At 33.9% G+C, this 13,419-nt stretch overlaps 1 protein-coding gene and 1 long non-coding RNA gene across 9 annotated transcripts in view; one reads left to right on the top strand and one right to left on the bottom strand.

Annotated features, from left to right (window-relative positions):
• The window catches only part of Mef2 (Myocyte enhancer factor 2), a 37,730-nt gene that overhangs the window by 13,933 nt on the left and 10,378 nt on the right, over nucleotides 1-13,419 (top strand). For 5 of the 8 annotated variants that reach the window (XM_015979573.2, XM_015979561.2, XM_008201178.3 and 2 more), the window contains one exon: nucleotides 5,418-5,459. The exons of 2 other annotated variants lie outside the window; for them this stretch is intronic. The gene's annotated coding sequence lies outside the window, so the exon portion shown is untranslated. Of the gene's footprint in view, nucleotides 1-5,417; nucleotides 5,460-10,097; nucleotides 10,239-13,419 lie in introns of those variants that run through there. One more of the 8 variants, XM_008201182.3, reaches the window with a different exon arrangement.
• Nucleotides 9,821-10,678, bottom strand: LOC107397848 (uncharacterized). The gene is made up of 2 exons (XR_001574874.2): nucleotides 10,219-10,678; nucleotides 9,821-10,173 (listed from the first exon to the last, which is right to left on the bottom strand). It is a non-coding gene; the product is annotated as an uncharacterized LOC107397848 (long non-coding RNA).

The raw sequence follows: 13,419 nt of genomic DNA, 5'->3' as shown, positions 1-13,419 counted from the left end.
AAAAGTCACACAATTTGGCTCCCTCGTGCCGAAAAAGCGGAATTTTATTACCCCTTTTAACCTTATTATCGCATCATAATAATTTAAAACCAGTAGTCTTCGACTTACTTATTGTCTACATAATCATTCTGACGTCAGTATTGAATACATTTTAATCAGAAAAGTAAACAGTTTTATAACATAAAAGATAAAGAAAAGTGAGTTGTTGAAACAACCATTTCAAAGTGATGGAATAGGAATTCTGTAAATCTATTTAATTGTTGGGCTTTTAATACCTAGTTGCCTATTGTTATGTAAGAATGTAAGATTGTATTATTTATCATTTATTCATTCAGAATTGATAGATAACACAAATGATAACCCCAGAACGTTATCGGAATTTTTCAGCGTAACGCCAATCAAGTCGTTACGTTGTGAAATTTAATAAAATCCAAGAAATGCAGTTATGTCGAGAACATGTGACAGTTTTTTAAATTCCGTGTGTATTATATAACAATCAAATTAATTTCTCTAAAAATAATTCATTTGGTGGGACTGCAGTTGACAATGGTGGGCAACGTCATTCATAAATAGCTTTCACGTTCTCGTATGGTTAATTTAGAAATTCATTGATATATTCTCGGTGCGTAATGTGGTTCATTAGTTACAAATTTATATATGCATTATGTTTGTTGAAAAGGATTTCAATTTATTTAGCTATTTTGGTTCCGACAGAAAATTGTATTTCAGTCTGGAAGAATTATTAAAAAATAATTTAATCCCAAATGTTAAGTGAGCAGTCAAGTAGCATTAAGGGCAAAATAAATTTTCTCATCTCTAAATTGATTTTTAGAAAATTCAATAATACCTAAGACAATGTACTAAATTTGTGCTTCGCAGATTTTAAATTGAAACTTCTTAACTAATTTGAAACCGTGGAAATCAGATAATCAAATTTTTTATGAAAAATCCATTCATGCTTTTATTAACCTTCGTCTTTTTCTCTTGATTTTGTGAATTAAACCCGACTTGAATTTAATTTCATCAAGTTCAATAACTGAAAGTGCAACTGAGTTATTCTCGTACTGTTTACATAAATTCAACTTTCTAGCAAAGTTGTGAAGTTCGTGATTATGCTGTCAATATATCAAATTACGTTTTTACGAATTTCTTGTCAATCGTGTCGTTTTCAAGGGCAATCGATATTTCACTTGGAACGTTGAACTGCAAAATCCACCACTAATTTAGATTAAAATTATTTATTTGTTGTGTTTGAATAAATAACAGTCCTGACTTTATACAAATGCAATTTGGATTTTCAAACTACGTTAAAGTTTACTTCAGACTTTGAGACAACTTATGCACTTTGCTCGAGTCAAACAGCTGCGAACGTCAAAAGAATAAAACACGGTAAATATCTGTTACAATTTATAGATCCATGCGAATGGCTAAATAAATAATAGAATTATCATCGTATTATATTTAGCCATGAAATACTAAAATACTGCACGTATCTTATTTTTATCTTGCAATATAAAAATAGTTGTAGAACTCTCAACTGTTGCAAATGAAAGCTTCCAGGATATCGGGTTCTTTTAAGCCGTTTTTAAACGTGATGAATTTCCAATCGAGATTTGATTGTGATGCGTAAATTATTTTTAAAACTAAATGATTAAATATCCCGTTTTCCCCACGCACCGGGCAACGTTGAACAAAAATGACGTCAGTCTGTGAAGGCTTGAAAACGCTTTAAAAGCTCGGATTGGTTAGGATTCAACATACAAATGACGTATTTGGCGCGTTTTAACAACATTCTCCCGAAGAAAGCTTTGATGTTGGAGGATTTCAATAATTATCGGAAAATAACGTTATCACGGTTTAAGAATTTAAAGTTTTTTCCATGTCTGATAGAAACGCTGCCAGGAACATTTTCATTTTCTCGAATCGTGCGTGTGGTGTCACGTATTTCACTTTTTCGGATATTTTACAAAGACAGGCTTCATTTCTACGTCTTTGTAGACAGCATATGAAAAAATAAACGAACTTGTTCAATTGTCACTTTTCGTTATGGTGGAGCACGAGCAAATTTTTTAGTGCTCGGGTGTGTGAATAGTTATCCAAATTTCAAGCGATTGAATATTACGTTCCGCTTGATTCGGTCGTTTCGCCGGCATGTAAATCAATGCAAAGCCACTTTTTCCCCATGCTTTTTTATGATCATCATCCCCATTTAGTGCACCAAATGTCATTGGTCAAGTTCCATAAATAGGCCGTAACTTCCATTTTTAAAATTTGCTGTTTCAGGATCAATTATGAGAGACAATACACCCCTTTATTCTTTTTACGCCGTGTTTGCGAACAATTTAGCTAATCGTAACTTCAAACTCCTCGTAATTGGGCAAATCGATTTGCAAGTATCAGATGTACGAAAACAACTAATTTAAGAAATGTAGGCTTTTCGAAGGTCAGGTGGGGGCTTAAGGTATGCCATTTTGTGCGTCTAGGTTTTAGTAGGTCACAATATTTCACTCTAATGGTTTTGATCTTGAAAAAATGCCAAATTGTGTTTTCCTTCTCGACCTGATTTAACATGCGATCACGACGCGATTTCTAAGGAATTTAAAACGTCTTCGCCTAATGGTCAATAATTGAAAGTTATCGGTTCACATCTTTGAGTGTGTGAATGGGTTTCCGGGGGCGGAGAACACGTGCGCCCCCACGTGTCCTTCGCGAGGGGGTGGAGGACGCCGCCCTCTATGTGCGTCACTCCGCTACCTATTGATTGCAGTTGCGTACCGACGATGGCTCTGGTCATGGCCGAGATTGTCGTTGGCATGACGATCATGGCGTTACCATGTCTTTCTTCCTTTTCACTTCCACTTTATTAATAAATAAACAAGATTATTCCCGAGAACAAATTTATCGAACATACGGGTTTAGAGAATTTTTTTATTTCATTTCCATTCAAGAACTGCCACCAAAAATCCACGATAACTTCTTAATTGGTTTCTTTCTTTCGAATGGTTGGGCTACAATAACGCGATTGCGGGGTGCGTTCAGATTGACGTTTTTATAGAAATTTTCTGCTCACTGAATGTAAGTATGTTGCTCGATCCGTTATGGATTACTGACCAGGAAATAAGAGAAGGTACTGGACTATTAAACACCCAACCCACGCAATATTGGTTACTTTAGCTTGGTTCTAATTATATTATAAAAATTTTCACCCTCTCTATCAAAGAAATTTGCTCATGCTTTGACTAAAAATTAAAGGTAAACGCTCTAGGTTCCGGAGAGTCGCCACCGATTTTTTGTTTTTATGGAAAAAAGTATAGAAAAATATTTGGATCCAGTGCAGTGATGGAACTGTTTTATGATCATACCATATAATTCCCCTTCTTATTTTTCCTTCATTAGCTCGTGTTATTTATAGCTTGTCCATATTGCTTTTGGCACGATTTAAGTTTCTGGACCGTACTGGGCGAAGATTTGGTTTATGTTTATAAAAGAGTTACAGCGAGCCAAGATATAGTGATGTCAAAGTATAGGTCATTGCGCACTGAAAGTGATGCTTCATAACTGATCATCTAATAGAGCTGAAAATTCTAGTGAATAAATCTATCCATGCACATGTTTGTTGCGGCTGAAAACGTATCCTTGCATATCCTTGAAAATTTTGACAAATTGCTTGTTTGTAATAATGGTTTTATGGGAACGGTAAACATCTAAGGGGAGTTCTAGCAGCGAAAAGTTGCCGAGTTAAAATTGCTAAGTAAACTCGTAATCACAAACTGATTACAATTTTCACCGTATTACGGCGAGCTTATCGTAAGCGTATTTGCATAAAGGAAATAAAGTTACGTTTTAAAAAGAATGTGCGAAATGCATGTTGAAATTTCAAGTACACCGTTTTTTAAATTTGGAAAAATCAATAAAAATTATAATACAAAACACCTAAAAATAAAATGAAAACTCGGATCACGGTCAAAATAGTATATTTTTACACTTAATTTGATCGAAACTTTAATGCATTGTCCGGCATTTGATGTAAAAGTCTCGTGGTAATTAACTGTCAGATTCAAAATAGTCGAATTAATCAATTGTTTTTAACCTTCTGCATAACAAGTTTTCAAGTGCAACGAAACAAAATAAGTACTCCACACCTTCCGTGACTGAAGTGTACATTTTATTTTGCTTGTTATCACATTAAAGTGGGGGTTTTTCTTGCGGCTTGCTACAAATAGCGACAATTAACTACTGCAAGCAACAATTTTTCTTCAGCTTTGTTTATTTTTAGAAAACGATTTTAAATATTTTCTATTATTTTCTCCCTGGGTCTGAAACATGTGTTGCATGTTTAAACTGAACCTGCTATTACCTTGATTGCCATAAACAATTTTAGGATAAATATTTACTCTTTTATTAAGACCATTGGTGCTAAATTATAATTATGCAAAGAGGAATTTCGTGGATTACATCGCGACGGTATTTACACGATTTTTGCAAGCAAATTGACTGATGAATTATCACCGCTTTTGTATAAATCTGCTTAAATTGGATAAATTATTTGATTGCGTTACGGCACTCCGAAAACCTTTTAACCAATTTCAACCCAGTATATCCATTTATTAATTCGGCTAAATTATAATAAATCAATCCAATTCACCGGCTTACATATTTTTTATTTAATTTTCCTGTTTTAGACGAGAAATGCAGAATTTTCAATTTAAAATATTCAGCTAAATAAGTTCGAAAATTTTAACAGGAAATAAGGTTTATACACTTCAAAGCAACATTACTCTTTTAATACTCCACGTGGGTGTTCAACATTTAAAAGCATTTCAGGTGAATGAACAAAACGATAAACGTTTGTCAAGAGGATCATAAGATTCATACTAAAATTCAAGATTTCTTCAGCTACATTATAAAGAAATTGAAGGAGCAAATACTCGAGTTTTGTATTCTTATTGAAAATAGAAATAAGCTTTTATGTAACAGCGAACACCTGTAATTAAACTGGTAGCATATTAAAGCTTTTCAAGAAGTTTATCACAATCTGTGATCACCTAATTTTGATAAGTAAAATATCGGGTATTAAGATAATATCAGTCTATTATCTCACTAAATTACACAGCGCATGATGACCCGGGTATTTTTGACACATTTTTCTTAAATTCGGTCCATTAATATTCAAAACTTTATGTATCGTTTCGAATTTTTTAAACAAAAGTGACTGTTGCGCTTTTGTGTTTACTAACAGAACCATAAAAATTAGCAGTCAAGAAAAATAGGAAATTAATGAGAGACAGCGGCCGTGAATGATGATATATTGATAACATTTTATGGGGGTAATATTGATTAGTGCATGTTTGTCTGTTTTTTATTATTTGTGTCATGTTTTTGTAAGGAAGTGTAATTTGAATTTTTGATTTTTTCAGATAAACCACACATATCATACAAGTTGATGATGATATAAAATCGTAAATACAACTTTTATCTATAATATTGAATACTACATAAAACAATGTTTTATTCTCCATTCCGTTATAATGTCACTACTTTTATTGATCTTATCTGGATACGAACAATAGTAATCTTGTTAATTTTTAAAGATAGAGCAATGTTCCTGGAATTATCGTATATCCACCTGAAGCAAACGTCATTATTCGTTATTTAAATTTTCATATCGATTTACGTCAGCCGGCAATTTGAATAAAATTGTTATATTTTAAATAGTAGTGTAGAATTTTTTTGTTTTATTGTCTAATTATTGAAATTCGAATTCGTAAAATATTTTTATCTAGACTATGCAAAAACGAAATGAAGTTTCCTTGTTTTCATTGTCACGGTTTGAATTATTATCGACATCTGCTGTACGTCAATGTATCCAAAAAGTTGCAACGTTCAACGAAACAGAGTGTTAATAAAATATTACCTTCATCACACTCGAAAAATCTATTTTTCACTACATCCGTGTTATTTTTTTCCTACCGGACACTTATTTATTTATTTCCGGCCATGAAAAAACCGAGAACATATTCAAACTAAATTAGGTTTTCAGAAAACCTATATTTGAATCGTATTATCCAACAATGAGTAGGACTCGGATAGTTAGCCACTTATAAATATCTAAATCATGCAAAAAGTGGGAAATTTCATATTTTAATAAATTAAAATTAAGAAAAATATCGCATCAAGATGTGGAAAAAATATTTAGCCATTATTTTATAATCATAAAGATGCCGCCAACACTCCAATAGGTGTAAAAACAAAATTTAATTAATTCTTTTAGAAAAATCATTTCAGAGAGTCAATATAAATAGAGAATAAGTCGCTCACGGAATCTCAAAAACTGCAGTTACATCGCGAAATATACATTTGTAGTTAAAAAATATGTTTACATAGTTATGTAAATGCATAACTACCGAAGCCTCGTCCGTAATGAGATAGTAATCAGCATGTGATTGAAACGCACTCGTTACCAAAATTTAAAGGCACCTGTCTTTCAAAAATGGCAAGGGGCCAAGAATGAGTTGTAGCCATGCCAACAAGTGGGTTGGAAAAACTTCACAAACTAAATTTTTGTCGGTTACTGGCCTACAACGACTTTCGTATTAAATGAATCGCAAAACTTGACGTTTTGAAATATTCATATATTTTGTGACCTCACTTATCGACAAACCTGTTACCTTCGATTTGGATGTTCCTGTTGAAAAAATAAATCCATCCAGGCATTTCCTTTAAATTTTCATGTACATAGTTTCCAAACAAACCGCTGAATTGTGTAATTTCCAACAAAACTAGGTCATCACGCTGAACGTAACATGCTGTAAGATCTAAGACTAGGGCGCGATGGAAAGGGTTGCCTCCAAAAATAAACATTTTTATTACGTACATATTTTATTCATTTAAAAATTATGTTTTGATCTAAATTTAATAAAATACAGGGACGGGCATTTAATATTTATCATTGTACCTGCTGAAAAATAATCGAATGGGCTGGTTCCATTTTTGCTGTGATCAGGCTATTTTCGTATCTTTTTATTTGGGATCTTCCTCATATTTACGAATAGAGATAAGAGTTCTAAATATAAACAGAATAAATAAACAAATAAAGCAAATACTAACAAAATCAGATTTTTAAAATGATCTGTTTCATTCATTGTATTCATTTATTGTGCTAAAAATAAAAAAACTATAATAGCGGTGATATCACAGCCAAAATCAACTCCAAGAATAAATTGTGCACATAATTTTCTTGTGGTGCATACAGTATTAATTAAAGAAATTATAATGTCAGTCGTGGTTTTGCTAACGCCCAGTATGTTGTCATACGACCGGTATTTTCAGTGAACGCATATTTTTTCAACAAAATGTTTCCCGTGAATGAGGTTTGGGCCAAGAAATGATAACAAGGCCTCACGTCAGAATCACTTGTTTTGAAAATAGTGACCCTAACGTGATTTACTGAAAGTTGAGTCAAGACTTTTTATCGAGTTGGCACGAAAATTTTAAAATTTTATTACGGTTAGAGTGTCCCAAAAGTTGGGATTATTTTAAGAAATTGGTGAATAATCTTCCAGTGTAATAGCGAGCAGCGTTTGGAATAAAATCAGGGGCTTTGTGTGTGATTATGAACTTAAAAAGGCGAAGGTTTATCTTGAAAATATTGATGTTTGGACAACGATTGAGTAGTCGCGAGATAAGTGGCGTTTTGTTTGTTATTCGGTGTTGTAAAGCTTGTTCGATAGGGATTCAAAACTTACATCTAATTATCAAATTTGTAACTTTGGGAATAAATGTCGATAGTGTTGCATAACGCGTGGGCAGTGGAGACGGACTACAGAGGCGCGTTCAAGGTGTTTTTTAATGCTTCTCTAATTTGTGTGGTATGAGGTCGAACTTTTAACAACAAGCGGCCAGTTGCCAAAAGAGAAGCTAGCGCAATTTCCGTACACATTTTTTGATAAAATTCCAAAAAATCGAGCGCTTTTCAAAAAATTACCACGTCACGATAAATTTTTATCAATTAATAGGATTAAAATAATTCTAAAAATAAGTTTCTCGAGCTATATTAGGGTTTGCCACACTGTAAATAGCTTTAGGTTATAACGAGAAGAACAAAAAACTTTGACATCAATTCACCATTGACCTTAAATGTTTATTGGCTTTGATAAATCGCATCACTTTGTTTTCATAGTGCAAAAGACTTATTTATTAAAGTGAATTATAGCTCTATTATTCTATCATAAGTATACTTCAATACTTTGTTGCACTGTAATTATCGGTTTCTGAAAATTAAAATTTCTCGTGAATAGTGCTGTTTGTTCTAGAGAAACCGAATTAAAATCAAACGAATTTGTAAGGTTGCGTACCGGAACACGAATCCTTCCAGTCAAAATTAAGGAAACTTTCTTTCGGTAATAATGTATCGATTTGTTTTAAGGCCGCGTAAATTAATATTCATTTTGGTAACTATAACTAGTTCCTAAGTGCTTGATCAGCAGCTCCTTTGATCCTTAAATGTACTCGGGGTTGCATAGACTCGTCTAAATTGCCATTAGTGTGAGCACTTTTATTCACTCGAGTCGTGTCGAAATCAAAAATCAACACCAAACCATTAAAAAATTCGCGGTCGAAACTTATCTTTGATATGTGTCATCTGCAGTAGAAAACGATAATTTGAGAGGTTATCACTTCGCTTGTAGTCGTTGGATAAAGTGCCAAGGATAGATAGCTACTATTACACAAACAAAATTTCATCCCAACAAGTTTTCAAAATTTGGTGGACATCGAAATCTATTGTTTTACTTGAAATAATACCAAGAATACCGATATAAGAGTGTTAGTCATTGAAATACGAGGTACCATTAAATGAAAACGGGGACTAGCTTGTAAAAGTCTTGATGATGTCACTTGAGAGGAAAAAAGACATTCACAATACATTAAAGTGAATCCTTGCAATACTTCAATGGTCATTCAATTTAATTGACCTGAAGCATCTACTTGTGATTTTTTCTTTGATTATGTGTTCCCCAAAGTAACGGATTTGATGAATCACTTACAAACGGTGTCAGTAGTATATTTTTCGTGGATTTTGGGTACGTACGTGATTATTAGCGAATTCGAATCGGAAAAGTTGTTTTGCTTTGAACAGGAAAACGTGGTATTTGCTGAAACTTTCCGCCTTTAATAAAGTTTTGGTTTATTTGCGCGAGGGAAAAGGGAAATGTACACAACGTATTTGTGCGGGTAAAAAACGTAATTGTGGTTTATTCCTCGTTAACTATTGCTTTTTGACAACGAGCTAATGGCTTCAGTAATGACTTTGGCACCGAACTGATGTTATTTTCGGCCGAATACTTTTACTTTTTAAGTGATTTTGTTTCAAATGTTATGGATTTGGTTGCAAGAAACTCCGTTGTCTGGGCGGTTTGCGTATCCATTTTTATTTGTTGATTCAGTTGCTTTTCCAAGCTAGATGTTTGCTGAAATGTCACGAGAGTTCAAAGTTGTAATGAAAGTTTCCTTTAGCTTTTGTCATTCGTTGGCTCGGTGCTACTTGAATAATGTAATGAGCCGGTAGAACTTGATTTTGTTTTCGACTTGTTTTCGTAATAAACAAGGAGAAATCATTTCTGATAGCGAATTTGGTGAATGCATCGAGATGCCGAGGAGTGGACGTGCATATTTAAAGGACGAAGTTCGTGGCTAAATATTAATTTAATTGAATTGGAGGAGATTACGGGTCTCGTCGCGAGGAGCGAAGTGTCTCGCATTCTGAACCGAAACTTTGGGTTTAATATAAGCAACCTATAGCGAATCTATGTATAGATAGATATTTCTGTTTGTTTATGTCTATAATTAACATTAAAAATTGTTCAGGCAATGCTGTGTGCAACTTAGGCAGGTCAAAAATACTCAAAAAGCTGTGCTATAGCAGTACTGAAATAAAACTTGTATTTTGAGCGTTGCTTTTATTCTGGATGAGAAGCTCCCGGACTTATGGTTAGTGGGCATCCGTTCCTTGGTGCGGCCCGTCGGACAACTGCTTCGACGGGCCATGCCTCCCCAAAGGGCCGTAAGGTTACCGAAAAAAATGCCGTCGCCGCGTTGGCCCAAAATCCGTGTGCTGTGAAGTGCTGTGTGAATTCGGGAAACATATGACGCTCGCTTCCCCTTACAGCCGATCCCCTGGAGACACAAGGATTTAAAGCACCTACCAAGATCTCTACTTACCCGTCAATCCCACACCCACGGTAATATAGGACTTTCTGCAGCTTCAGCTGTCGAATACGACGAAACGCATCACTTGCAGCTTACGCCACGCGTTACTTCATTCCAATTCACCGGCGACAATCGTAAATAACACTTTATGCAAAATTCGAAATTGAACTTTGATAACCCGAGATTCGACAGGAAACTCAATGTTTATTGCTTGCGGTACAAAACGCGGATTTATCACGTACAACGTTTTTTACAAGAGCTGATACCACGAATTTGCTCGCGTAAATAACCAATCATCTACATGATCTTATGCCCAGATAACAAAAGTCGCGCTGGTCAGTCACCAACTGGCCCCGGATTATTTCTAATTACTAAAATCTTATCTCTCATGACTTAATACATTATTATTATTGTCTACATTTTAATAATGATACGTTACAGTCATTTTTTACCATTCCCGATAATGTTATTATGTGCGGTCATCTACCGACATCCGAGAATTTCATCTGGAAAAATACTCGACGTTAATTAAACAGTTTTTATTAAAAACATCATTTTGGGATACACAACGTCGTATTTTGATAAGAGACAATGTATTTTCATTTTGCGCCTATTTCATTCGTCTCCTGAGCTTTTTGTAACGAATGAAAAAATCAAAATTCCTATCCCTTAGCAACGCGTACGCGCACTTCTAATTAAATAAAATTCTTGATATGTTACACACCTAACTAGGCTCTGGTCATATATAGGCCATAATTTTTTGCTCACAAATAAAGCCACAAATCGTAAAAGTAATAACTTAATAAGTTAACGTTAAACCAACTCAAAACATTGCTGGGGCCGATTAAATAAAATTTCCACAAGTTAAAGTAACTAGATTTTTTGCTTGCGCGTAACGACTGTCATTGAATCACCACAACAAATTCATTTTATATTACTTATTGGGAAATTAAGTCTTTCGTTAGTATTTTACAAGCAATAAATATGTTAAAATTTGTCAGAAGCATTGGTAGAATATTTTCAGTTTTTTTAAACAATTATGATGTCATCATTAATAAACTGTTATGAAAATACGGGTCTTCATTAAAATTATCTCTGTTCTACGTAATAGGGAATTCACATATAAATAATATGTATCGTCAATAACATAATTAAATTACTTCGCTTATGAGTGTTCTCTTTCAGAAAAGTGGGGAAAATATTAATAAAGATAGAAATAAGAAGGTTTGTTTCATTTTTATTACCCTTTCACAACTAAAACAAAAAACAGGTAAACTGTGATGATCATCTGAAGAGTGGCAAAGAGGTGTTCATTCAGTTCAGTTTAGTATAAAATGGAGACATGAAATGTGTCAATTAACGGAAATTATTGCGGATGCACATATGCGGCTGGCTTACGCTGTAAGAGGGTTTCAGACCTAACAACCCTCACCGTCTGATCAGCCAGACTCTTCCTTTGCTCGTACACAAAGCAATTAATTAAAAAATATGAGAAAAATGCGCTTTAGGTGATTGTCGGTTTTCTTTTAATAAAAGTGCGTATGTCTCATTTATTTTATTTCCGCAGCAAATGGCCGAGAGGATGTTTAATTTGTTGTAGTTTTTGTAATGAGTTAAGTGAAACAATAACAGCAGGAGACTGTAAATGAAATGAAATACTCGGTGTCTAGTGAAATTTTGCCAAAGGTTGTGTTATTTTCGGTAAAATTCAATGTCTCAGATTTTAGCAATAATAAATCGAGGACGGCTCGTGTCCCTTCTTTACAAATTGATACTTTGTGATAATTTGTTTTAATGTGACGCTTTAATGTAAATTTTTAAGGTTACAACCATTTTATGGTTACATAATGTATTTTGAAGCGACAATTAGGCTATTATAATTAAATGTTATGTGTCACACAACACGTTCTGGGAGTTTTTGTCCCACCAAGCATAATTGTTCTTATTTGTTTCATTATTATCTAATAACAATTTCTGTAATCGGACTAAAGTATTTGGGACTTTATGCGCTCCCTGATTGCTGAAGGAATTTTGATGAAAAACCAGAAAACATAATGTAATATTTTCTTGAAAGAAAAACCTCTAAGTTGATGTGGCACTGCTTTTCGAGGTTTATTACGTATTTCAAATGTCATGAAATTGGCATTATGGAATCAAAACAGAACAAAAACAGTGTTGGCGGTTTTAAAATTGCAATGTTTGTGGTTTTGTGACTTTGTATAATTGAAAGGCCACTTTTTATCTAATAAATGATTTAAATAATTTAGTAGTCCATTGAGTTGTTGAAAATAGTTCACCCACATCAACCCATTGATGTTAAACTGTCAGTTCAAATATTAATGTGCAAAGGGGATAATGGCGAAAATCCATAGACCGGTATCGAAAAAATTCGCCACGTCCAACTCCCGAAAATCTGCACTATTGTATTTAATTAATTTACTTCCAGTGGCAGGATTGTCTGGAATTTCATTTGCTCGAGCGTATTTTATTGCAACTATTCGTTGTCCACACGCGACGTTTTTTGACGTCATCCCTTTTTACTTGTTAATTGCGATTAGTTTCACTGATTCCTTACTCCTTTCATTCTTAACAAAGGGAAAACGCTTTTTTCAATACTTTTGTTTTCACCAAGGTCACTATTTCATGCATGTTCTACTTTTGATTTGAAATAATGCGTAGAATTTTCTCGGTACGTTTCTTTTCGGCGTTGAAATAATTGTCGATGTACTGTTGTCACCAATAAATTGGTCTTTGTATCTCTTGAAATAGAACAGGGGCATTCACCCGACTGCCGCTGCTTCTTTGGCATTCGAATTTTCGACGTTTCAACACGGAAAATCGCTTTATGGATTTGGTAAATCATTTTTCAACATATATGAAACGTCTTTATGACCGAATGGAGGAAAAACAACAAACATTTGCAGCGTTGATTAATTGGAAACAGACATTTCCCCATATACAACGGGATTAATGGGGACAGCCATTTTGCACATGTTTTAGCAAATTACAGTTTTTATGCTTCAAAATTATTTAACGCGACTGAAAAAAATAATTTTCTTGCACACTTTTAATTATTAATTAAAGTCATGCCTGCAGCATATTTATTTGCCACGGAATATTTCTGCAACTATTGTTATTAAGAGTTGGCAACATTTGCGCCTGCTTATTGTTATTGCCAAACTCACTTGTCATTTTGAAACCCAACTCAAAAAT

This window comes from Tribolium castaneum, chromosome 10 (genome assembly GCF_031307605.1).
Source record: "Tribolium castaneum strain GA2 chromosome 10, icTriCast1.1, whole genome shotgun sequence".
Taxonomy (NCBI): domain Eukaryota; kingdom Metazoa; phylum Arthropoda; class Insecta; order Coleoptera; family Tenebrionidae; genus Tribolium; species Tribolium castaneum.
The sequence above is the reverse complement of the archived record's forward strand: the minus strand, read 5'-3'. Positions and strand labels throughout refer to the sequence as shown.